This window comes from Sinocyclocheilus rhinocerous, unplaced genomic scaffold (assembly GCF_001515625.1).
Source record: "Sinocyclocheilus rhinocerous isolate Xijiao unplaced genomic scaffold, SAMN03320098_v1.1 scaffold19, whole genome shotgun sequence".
Classification (NCBI taxonomy): Eukaryota; Metazoa; Chordata; class Actinopteri; order Cypriniformes; family Cyprinidae; genus Sinocyclocheilus; species Sinocyclocheilus rhinocerous.
Genome location: NW_015638975.1, coordinates 3,292,670 through 3,303,285, shown reverse-complemented (window position 1 = coordinate 3,303,285; position 10,616 = coordinate 3,292,670). Strand labels below are relative to the sequence as shown.

Below are 10,616 nucleotides of genomic sequence, written 5' to 3'. Positions count from 1 at the left end.
TGCTTACCAAGGCTACATTTATTTGAACAAAACTAAAGTAAAAGTGCTAATATTGTGAGATAGTATTACAATTTGTAATGTTTTTTTATTTTGATATATTTTAAAATGTAATTTATTCTTGTGATGGCAAAGGTGAATTTTTTAGCAGCCATTACTCCATTCTTTAGTGTTACATGATCTGGTGCTCGAATAACATTGCTTATTATTATCAGTGTTGAAAACAGTCAAGCAGCTTAATATTTTTCTGGAAACCGTGATACAACCCCCCCCCCCAGCCAGGACTTTTTGATCAATAGAAATTTTAAAAGAGCAGCATTTATTTGAATAACATTATAGATATCTGTAACATTATAAATGTCTGTAATGTCATTTGTGATCAATTTAATACATCCTTGCTGAAATCTTTAACAAATAAAAAAAAAACCTTAATGACCCCAAACTTTTGAATAGTAGTGTATATATATATCATTTGTGCTTATAAAATGTGACCCTGGACCACAAAACCAGTCTTACGTCACCCGAGTATATTTGTAGCAATAGCCAACAATACATTGGGTCAAAATTATCACTGCAAAAAATGCTTTTCTTACTTAGATTTTTTGTTTTGTTTCCAGCCAAAATATCTAAAAATTCTTAAATCAAGAAGGATTTTCTAGACAAGTCAAAATTATTGTCTTTAAGTGAGTTTTTGCTTAGAACAAGCAAAATAATCTGCCAATGGGGTAAGCAAAATAATCTTATTTTAAACAGAAAACAAGATTATTTTGCATACCCCATTGGTAGATTATTTTGCTTGTTTCAAGCAAAAACTCACTTAAAGATAAATAACTAAATATACAAAATCAATAATCAACTAGCCTAACTTAATAAAACAACTAAATGACATAAGTCAAAACAGAAAAGGTAAAAAAATAGGAAAAAAAAAAAAAAAAAATTACAGTACAAAGGCTTTCCAAAATTCATGAATGTAATTTCAAGAATGTAAGTGACACAGCAAGAAAAACTAAAATCTAAAAACAAGACATTGACACTTACAAGAAAGGGAGATAAAGAAACAAAGAGAAGAGAAATAATGAAAGGAAAGCAATGGCGATGAAGTGATGAGCGAAAAAGGCAGATCCCTGAGGTCCTAAATCAATAATGACAACATGCAGTATTGTGATGAAGGAAGCAAGAGCTCACCCTGCGCTTTGAAGGTGTTCAGATCCTGGCGAAATGTTTGGCAGGGGCTCTTTTGTTGGAGAATCCTGAGGTAGCCATGCTCTTGGATCTCAGCTTTCTCCTCTTCTTGCTTCCACACAGTTACAATTATCTGCATTGAGGTAACACACATACATTCACATGTATCAGAGCAACACATGTAACATGACAAATAATGAGCACTGGTGTCTGATTTTATCTACATTTCTTGCACACACACTCACACTGCTTTGCATTAGAACCTTGCACAAACTTGTACAACTAATTAGCAACACAATTGTGTGCAAAGAAATGCATTCCTTCCTGTTCTATTTATACCAACGCCACCACACCAATATCAACTGAAAATATACAACCATATGCTTGAATACACAAAACACAGAACACAAAAACACATACACATCAGTCATACCTTCACTTTGAGAGTGTTGACAGGAAGCTTATCCAGGGACACTGTCAGGGGGAAGATGACCTCATCGCTTAAAACAACTGGCTCATCCACAGGAGACTGAAAAAACAAAGTGAAACTCTTCCAAGGGGATACATGGAACAAGCGAAGACACTATTTTTAGTCTATGTGTAGAGCAGGGGTTCCCAAACCCCTGGAGGTCCATGAAGAAAATTGCAAGGGGATTGTGCATTTTCAAAGCATGCTTCAAAGAGAAGTGCTGCACTGGTGTATTCAGCATCTAAAAGTTTTTCTTTTCACAGTAAATGCAGCAAACCCCATCTCTGCATGTGCTGAGAGTTCACAGTTTCTCTCAATCGCTTTGGCACATTTTTCGAAACAGCTTTAGCATTCTCTAAACTGTTAGTGCAATTGTCACAACTGTTTGCTGGAACTTCAGAACTCTATTGCATGTCTGCAAATAGTAGTAACTCACTCAAAACATTTAATTCATGCTTCAAAACATAGTTGTTGTGTCAATGACTTGGCCAGTGGTACCAAAGCACATGCAATTTGCTTAAATTCGAAATTCAAATTCAAATTTGATGTGAACAAGAAACTGTTCAGACATCTGAACTTATTGCTTTGAGAGAAAAAAACAAAACTTTCATTTCAGAATTGAGCCAAAGCGATTGAGAAAAACTGTAATGTGCATTTAGGAACACAACGTATGCTAGGCTCACTCTATTTACACATTCACATAATTTCCGATATTTTTGTGGGCAGACGTTTACAGCATTTCACAAGTATTTCACCAAAGTAAAGACTTAAGGATTTTAAATGTTTAAAGTTTGAATGTAAAGAATTTAAGGCATAAATATTAGCATTGTACCTTTTAGTGTAAAATAAAATTATTATTAGATATTCATTTTTATTTTACAGTACAATTGTAGTTTATAATGTGTTTTTCTTCATTTTTGTAATTAAGAGTTAATATAATAATAATAATAGTTGTTGTTATTATTATTATTATTATTATTATTAGATTAGGTTCCTAAAACACCAGTGTGAATATAATGTGGACTGAGACACTATCACAACTAAAAAGAGGTTTGGGTCTACATTAAAGTTCAGACACAAAAACACAACAAACCACTTTCTAAAAAAGATATTTCTGTTGCTTTACAGCAGAATTTGAATTCGTCCCATATTTGAAGTAGTTTGCATCACTGATTCTGTTATTTGCCTGTTTAATACTGTGAAGCTGCTTTGAAACAATCTGTATTGTATAAAGCACTATATAAATAAAGGTGACTTGACTTGATCTGTTTAGTTGCATGTCATGTGACTATAAACCAACATCAGAGAACATGTGATGTGTCATTGTATTATTGGAAAAATTAACTTCAAATCTCAGGGAGTACTTCAAGCAAATATATTTTGTCTAAGGAGTCCAGCTGACAAAAAAAAGTTTAAGAACTCCTGTTGTAGAGTTTGTTCTTGTACTTTAGAGACAATATCAAAGCCATACAACCTTGGCCTACAGATTGAGTATCATAACTCTGTAATGTCTGACTTCTGAAACTGGATTGGTGCGTTTAAAAAGATTTGCACTACTGGTTGTGTGACTAGCAAGAAAGCAGTGCAAATAGGAGACTAAGCCCTCATTTCACAAAGTGGTATGGACCTCTGTTTGAAAAATTAATCGCCTTGCTTTGCTTCTTATGAGAATTTTGAAGAAGCATTAAATGACACCTTGATGGGCTGTCAGAATTGTGTTAGGTGTGAAAAATGTGTCCTAAACTCTTGACTTGATTACAATGATTCCAGATGTCATTTAAAAACTGCAGATGGTATTTTTCTCTTAAATAGTTTCTGTATAAAACTTTCATTTCAGAATTGAGCCAAAGCGATTGAGAAAAACTGTAATGTGCATTTAGGAACACAACGTATGCTAGGCTCACTCTATTTACACATTCACATAATTTCCGATATTTTTGTGGGCAGACGTTTACAGCATTTCACAAGTATTTCACCAAAGTAAAGACTTAAGGATTTTAAATGTTTAAAGTTTGAATGTAAAGAATTTAAGGCATAAATATTAGCATTGTACCTTTTAGTGTAAAATAAAATTATTATTAGATATTCATTTTTATTTTACAGTACAATTGTAGTTTATAATGTGTTTTTCTTCATTTTTGTAATTAAGAGTTAATATAATAATAATAATAGTTGTTGTTATTATTATTATTATTATTATTATTAGATTAGGTTCCTAAAACACCAGTGTGAATATAATGTGGACTGAGACACTATCACAACTAAAAAGAGGTTTGGGTCTACATTAAAGTTCAGACACAAAAACACAACAAACCACTTTCTAAAAAAGATATTTCTGTTGCTTTACAGCAGAATTTGAATTCGTCCCATATTTGAAGTAGTTTGCATCACTGATTCTGTTATTTGCCTGTTTAATACTGTGAAGCTGCTTTGAAACAATCTGTATTGTATAAAGCACTATATAAATAAAGGTGACTTGACTTGATCTGTTTAGTTGCATGTCATGTGACTATAAACCAACATCAGAGAACATGTGATGTGTCATTGTATTATTGGAAAAATTAACTTCAAATCTCAGGGAGTACTTCAAGCAAATATATTTTGTCTAAGGAGTCCAGCTGACAAAAAAAAGTTTAAGAACTCCTGTTGTAGAGTTTGTTCTTGTACTTTAGAGACAATATCAAAGCCATACACCCTTGGCCTACAGATTGAGTATCATAACTCTGTAATGTCTGACTTCTGAAACTGGATTGGTGCGTTTAAAAAGATTTGCACTACTGGTTGTGTGACTACCAAGAAAGCAGTGCAAATAGGAGACTAAGCCCTCATTTCACAAAGTGGTATGGACCTCTGTTTGAAAAATTTATCGCCTTGCTTTGCTTCTTATGAGAATTTTGAAGAAGCATTAAATGACACCTTGATGGGCTGTCAGAATTGTGTTAGGTGTGAAAAATGTGTCCTAAACTCTTGACTTGATTACAATGATTCCAGATGTCATTTAAAAACTGCAGATGGTATTTTTCTCTTAAATAGTTTCTGTATGCTGGGCTGGGGTATACAGACATTTGAGAGAATACGGGGAGCAAGCAGGTCCAACTTCTGAGAAAAATACTGAAAAGGAGTTCCTGAAAATACTCAGGTCAAATGACTAAGGTTAAAACCTCTCTTGGTATCAAAATCAACTCACCATTTTGATCTAAAAATAGCAGAATGCTGTGAGAAGACCTCAAGGTAAATGTTTCTATTTTTTTACATATAACTTTCATGGTCGACAAATTATAAAATTATAAAAGCAAAAATAAAAAGTTGATGCTCAACCAACTGTAGAGAAGGTTCAATAATAAAAAAAATACAAATTTTAAACTTCAGAGGAAAAGCTGAAGCTGATTGTTTATCTTCTGTATTGTTCTTTTTTGTCTGTTTTTCTCCATCTAACACTACAAATATCAATATACAAGACATCATTTGGTGTCCACATGGCATCACCTCATAGGTGAACCCCTCCTGTGAAATCAAATGGCTTTTTTTCTAGAAGATGTTTGGAGTCTTCATCTAAATTGCTTTTTCTAGAAGATGTTTGTAGTCTTCATCTTATGTAACTTAATATCCTATCATTTAATGATATTTCTCAAAAGTGCTGTTCATTTCTTTTGTATAAAATCTTCTTTAGTTAACAAAACATTACTGAGTGCACCTGTAAGGGTTAAAGTCAGGACTGTTATAGAAATACACTGCATGAAAGACACATAGCATTCTGGCCAGAACACTAAAACAGGAAGTCCTTTCCATTACTGTGACTATCCTCAATTATAAATTGAAAGAGACTGTTCTGTATGGTTGCCAGCCATAAGAAAAGGCAAACATATCTCTCAAATAGTACAAAAGGAAATATCAACACGTCCGTGTTGTTATCATCAAATGTATTTGCATGCATAGCAGTGAACTTTAACTGTGCAAGGAACAGCTACTCTCCAACAGACTACAGTGTTTGTTTAAGCACCTGTACAGGAGCCTTGCGGAATTCCCTCACGCCGTTGCCGGAGTTGTTGTGAATGAGGAGCGGCTTGCACTCCCTGAAGCCCCGGTACCTCGGGCCCCCTCGACCTGCGCAGCCCACCTCCGCAGCATCACCATCGTCCGTATCCTCCACACACTCGTCCCCGCTGCTGTGGTAGTCGTGATACAGCGGCTGTGTCCGCTGCCGGTTGTCGCCGGGGCTAACGCTGGCCACGGCGCAGAGAGAGCCAGCCAGCTCCCTCCAAGAGCGACTGCTGTGATGCTCCGAGCCGCTGCCGTCAGATCCCGACACCGACGCGACGCTCTGAGAGCGCAAAACCAGCAGAAAGCGCACGGTTTCCCCGAGATAAAGGTGACTGCGACGCGGGAGCGTGCGGTATTTGGCCGGGTCCGACAGATCTGAGATGGGAACGGCCGGGAAATACATAAAGTACTCGCATTGCGATTCCATCATTAACACCATGACCATCACAGCGCGCTGCAAGCAGACATACAGCGAAGGTATCCGGTTAGCCTGAGCAGCCTGCAAACAACTCTCCCATTCAAACAAGAATCGCGAAATTAAACGAGACCGTTTTACCTTTCACCTCACTAAATATCACGGCTTCCCAGATTGAAGAAAAATGACATTCATCCTATTTTGTCCCATTTCGGTTGACTGCCAGTTGACGTATACAACACATTCAAGTGCGCTAGTATATGACAGGCACGCTTGTCGAGTTAAGATGGAGTAGAGCGGGATAATAACTAGGCATGAATAGTCGCTTGTCGATAAAGGTAAACAATGGGCTCGCTGTACAGGCTATTATATTTAATTACTTTGTTTATAATGGTGTTCAGTTGAAATGTATTATATTATTATTTCCAACAAAATAACGTAATTATATTTTGCCATGCATGGGTAAAAGTCCAGCGTTTTGAAGCTGTTCTGCATCTAAGTTTAAATGTACAAAAAAATTGTTATTGTTCGAGCTAATGAAGATAGTAACATGATAAATATGGTTAAACTGTGTTCTTATTGAGAAAATTAAGCTTTAGATTTGAGACTTCATAAAATCCACTCTTTTTTGTCATGCATTTTACCCCTTCCTTTGTTCCTTTACATTAATAAATGCTTCTATAAAAATTTATTTTAGCTTATTTCATGAAAGGCAATTCATATTCAATTTACTGATTTTCATTCAGTATTGAGATCCTGAGGTGCATGATAAGAACACCAATGCTAGCCATTACAAAACATCAGAAACAAATTCATCACATGTAAAAGTTTTATTTTACTACATACAAGTAAACCAAAATCAGGTTCATCACACGCAAATATCTACAGAGGTTTCCCCATATATTCAAGTAACAGAGAAAAATAATAAATATGGTAAACAGGTTTGAAAAAACTTAACATAAACATCACGTGAATCGCATTATAGTCTTAAAAGTGCAGAAGAGGATGAATGTGAATGATTTTAATCATCCTGCTCAAATAAAACGGACTGATACTGACTTACAGATTGTGTTGTAAGAGAACTGTTGCATCTTTCTCATTTGGAGAGCACACTTTTAATTAAACCACTACCCATTTATTTTCCTTCCCTTATGAGATGATCGTTGACGCAGACCGTAGGCTGCATTTGCACCTTTGCATTCCATCTGAATTCATTTTATGGTCAACGAATGTAATGAAAAACTGTGCCAATTTTTGATATATCAAGATTCCAAGCACAGAAACATCAGTACCTCTTTGGTTTATCTTTAAATTGCAGTACCACCGTTAATCTACCTAAGGAGTCATGAAGACACTGAACCAACTGATTTGTATGACACACAGGTATTACAGCACAATATTGCCAGACTCATTAGAGCTTTCTCTAAAATGAGATGAACGAATGTAAAAGCTATACATCTCAGGCTTAACAGGAAATCAATGCTTAAATTAGTCACACTTAATGTAGTGTGAATTTCTGCAAACATGATTCACAGTAATAGCATTATTCTTTTCTTTTTAATGGAAGAAACATTAAATCTGCCAACAGCACAGTTTATAAAGAGAAAAAGGTATGATCAAAATGGATCATTGTCTTGGATCACTGACTTTCAAATTATGTCTTTTTTTGTAAAATATAATATGTTCTATTACTTTATATTCCCTGAAAACAAAATTTCATAGTTGTTGTTTAAAATCAGAACTTAAATCATTTAACTGTTTTTTGATTTTAGCTCCATCAATAACCAATTCATGTGAGCTGCAAACACAGAAGCCACTGTGAATAGAAAAAGTGAAAGACAAAGACTGTTAATTAACCGGCAATAGTACAATCCAAACTAGAATGGAATGGGGTATTAAAATGCAAGTCAAATTATGCAGTTGTTTATCAATTACACAAGGAAATAATTGCTAACTATAGCCATGCATATAAATTCTAACTATACAATAAACGATGCACATGAATAGGCACGCACCAGTGACCAAAACGGCCGGGAAATACATAAAGTACTCGCATTGCGATTCCATCATTAACACCATGACCATCACAGCGCGCTGCAAGCAGACATACAGCGAAGGTATCCGGTTAGCCTGAGCAGCCTGCAAACAACTCTCCCATTCAAACAAGAATCGCGAAATTAAACGAGACCGTTTTACCTTTCACCTCACTAAATATCACGGCTTCCCAGATTGAAGAAAAATGACATTCATCCTATTTTGTCCCATTTCGGTTGACTGCCAGTTGACGTATACAACACATTCAAGTGCGCTATATGACAGGCACGCTTGTCGAGTTAAGATGGAGTAGAGCGGGATAATAACTAGGCATGAATAGTCGCTTGTCGATAAAGGTAAACAATGGGCTCGCTGTACAGGCTATTATATTTAATTACTTTGTTTATAATGGTGTTCAGTTGAAATGTATTATATTATTATTTCCAACAAAATAACGTAATTATATTTTGCCATGCATGGGTAAAAGTCCAGCGTTTTGAAGCTGTTCTGCATCTAAGTTTAAATGTACAAAAAAATTGTTATTGTTCGAGCTAATGAAGATAGTAACATGATAAATATGGTTAAACTGTGTTCTTATTGAGAAAATTAAGCTTTAGATTTGAGACTTCATAAAATCCACTCTTTTTTGTCATGCATTTTACCCCTTCCTTTGTTCCTTTACATTAATAAATGCTTCTATAAAAATTTATTTTAGCTTATTTCATGAAAGGCAATTCATATTCAATTTACTGATTTTCATTCAGTATTGAGATCCTGAGGTGCATGATAAGAACACCAATGCTAGCCATTACAAAACATCAGAAACAAATTCATCACATGTAAAAGTTTTATTTTACTACATACAAGTAAACCAAAATCAGGTTCATCACACGCAAATATCTACAGAGGTTTCCCCATATATTCAAGTAACAGAGAAAAATAATAAATATGGTAAACAGGTTTGAAAAAACTTAACATAAACATCACGTGAATCGCATTATAGTCTTAAAAGTGCAGAAGAGGATGAATGTGAATGATTTTAATCATCCTGCTCAAATAAAACGGACTGATACTGACTTACAGATTGTGTTGTAAGAGAACTGTTGCATCTTTCTCATTTGGAGAGCACACTTTTAATTAAACCACTACCCATTTATTTTCCTTCCCTTATGAGATGATCGTTGACGCAGACCGTAGGCTGCATTTGCACCTTTGCATTCCATCTGAATTCATTTTATGGTCAACGAATGTAATGAAAAACTGTGCCAATTTTTGATATATCAAGATTCCAAGCACAGAAACATCAGTACCTCTTTGGTTTATCTTTAAATTGCAGTACCACCGTTAATCTACCTAAGGAGTCATGAAGACACTGAACCAACTGATTTGTATGACACACAGGTATTACAGCACAATATTGCCAGACTCATTAGAGCTTTCTCTAAAATGAGATGAACGAATGTAAAAGCTATACATCTCAGGCTTAACAGGAAATCAATGCTTAAATTCAATTTACTGTGAATTTCTTCAAACGCGATTCACGGTAATAGCATTATTGTTTTCTTTTTAATGGAAGAAACATTAAATCTGCCAACAGCACAGTTTATAAAGAGAAAAAGGTATGATCAAAATGGATCATTGTCTTGGATCACTGACTTTCAAATTATGTCTTTTTTTGTAAAATATAATATGTTCTATTACTTTATATTCCCTGAAAACAAAATTTCATAGTTGTTGTTTAAAATCAGAACTTAAATCATTTAACTGTTTTTTGATTTTAGCTCCATCAATAACCAATTCATGTGAGCTGCAAACACAGAAGCCACTGTGAATAGAAAAAGTGAAAGACAAAGACTGTTAATTAACCGGCAATAGTACAATCCAAACTAGAATGGAATGGGGTATTAAAATGCAAGTCAAATTATGCAGTTGTTTATCAATTACACAAGGAAATAATTGCTAACTATAGCCATGCATATAAATTCTAACTATACAATAAACGATGCACATGAATAGGCACGCACCAGTGACCAAACTAGTGTTTTCTTCATTTCAATACCGTCTGCCTTAGAACAAAGGAAATCAATTCATTGGTAATGTTAGATGTCATCTTGCTCTGTGCATTGAAATTTGCATACAAAAAGCTGGCTGTTCATACATGAGGCAATTTGCACAGTGCATTCCAGTCAAATTCCTACACTACGTTTTCTCAGCACTCACAATAAGAGGAAAAAACATTTTAGTTTGAGAGTATAAATGCAGAAGATACACAGAGAAATTTATACAAAAGCATAATAAATACAGCAAGCTTTGATAGTAAAGCACTGCTTCACAAAGGTACTAACTGTAAGGCAAAATAACCATTGAGTTTTGGAATTTCAGGTGGAGTTATGATCATTAAAACGTCTATGACAGGCCTCAGAAATTACAGCATTCACCATGCCAATGAACATTCACCATCTATTGATTTTTTTTTTT

The 10,616-nt window shown here is 34.8% G+C and overlaps 1 pseudogene; it reads right to left on the bottom strand.

Annotated features, from left to right (window-relative positions):
- Positions 1 to 6,352, bottom strand: part of LOC107750566 (uncharacterized protein C7orf43 homolog) — a 14,795-nt pseudogene extending 8,443 nt beyond the window's left edge.
- Positions 6,353 to 10,616: the final 4,264 nt, after the last annotated feature.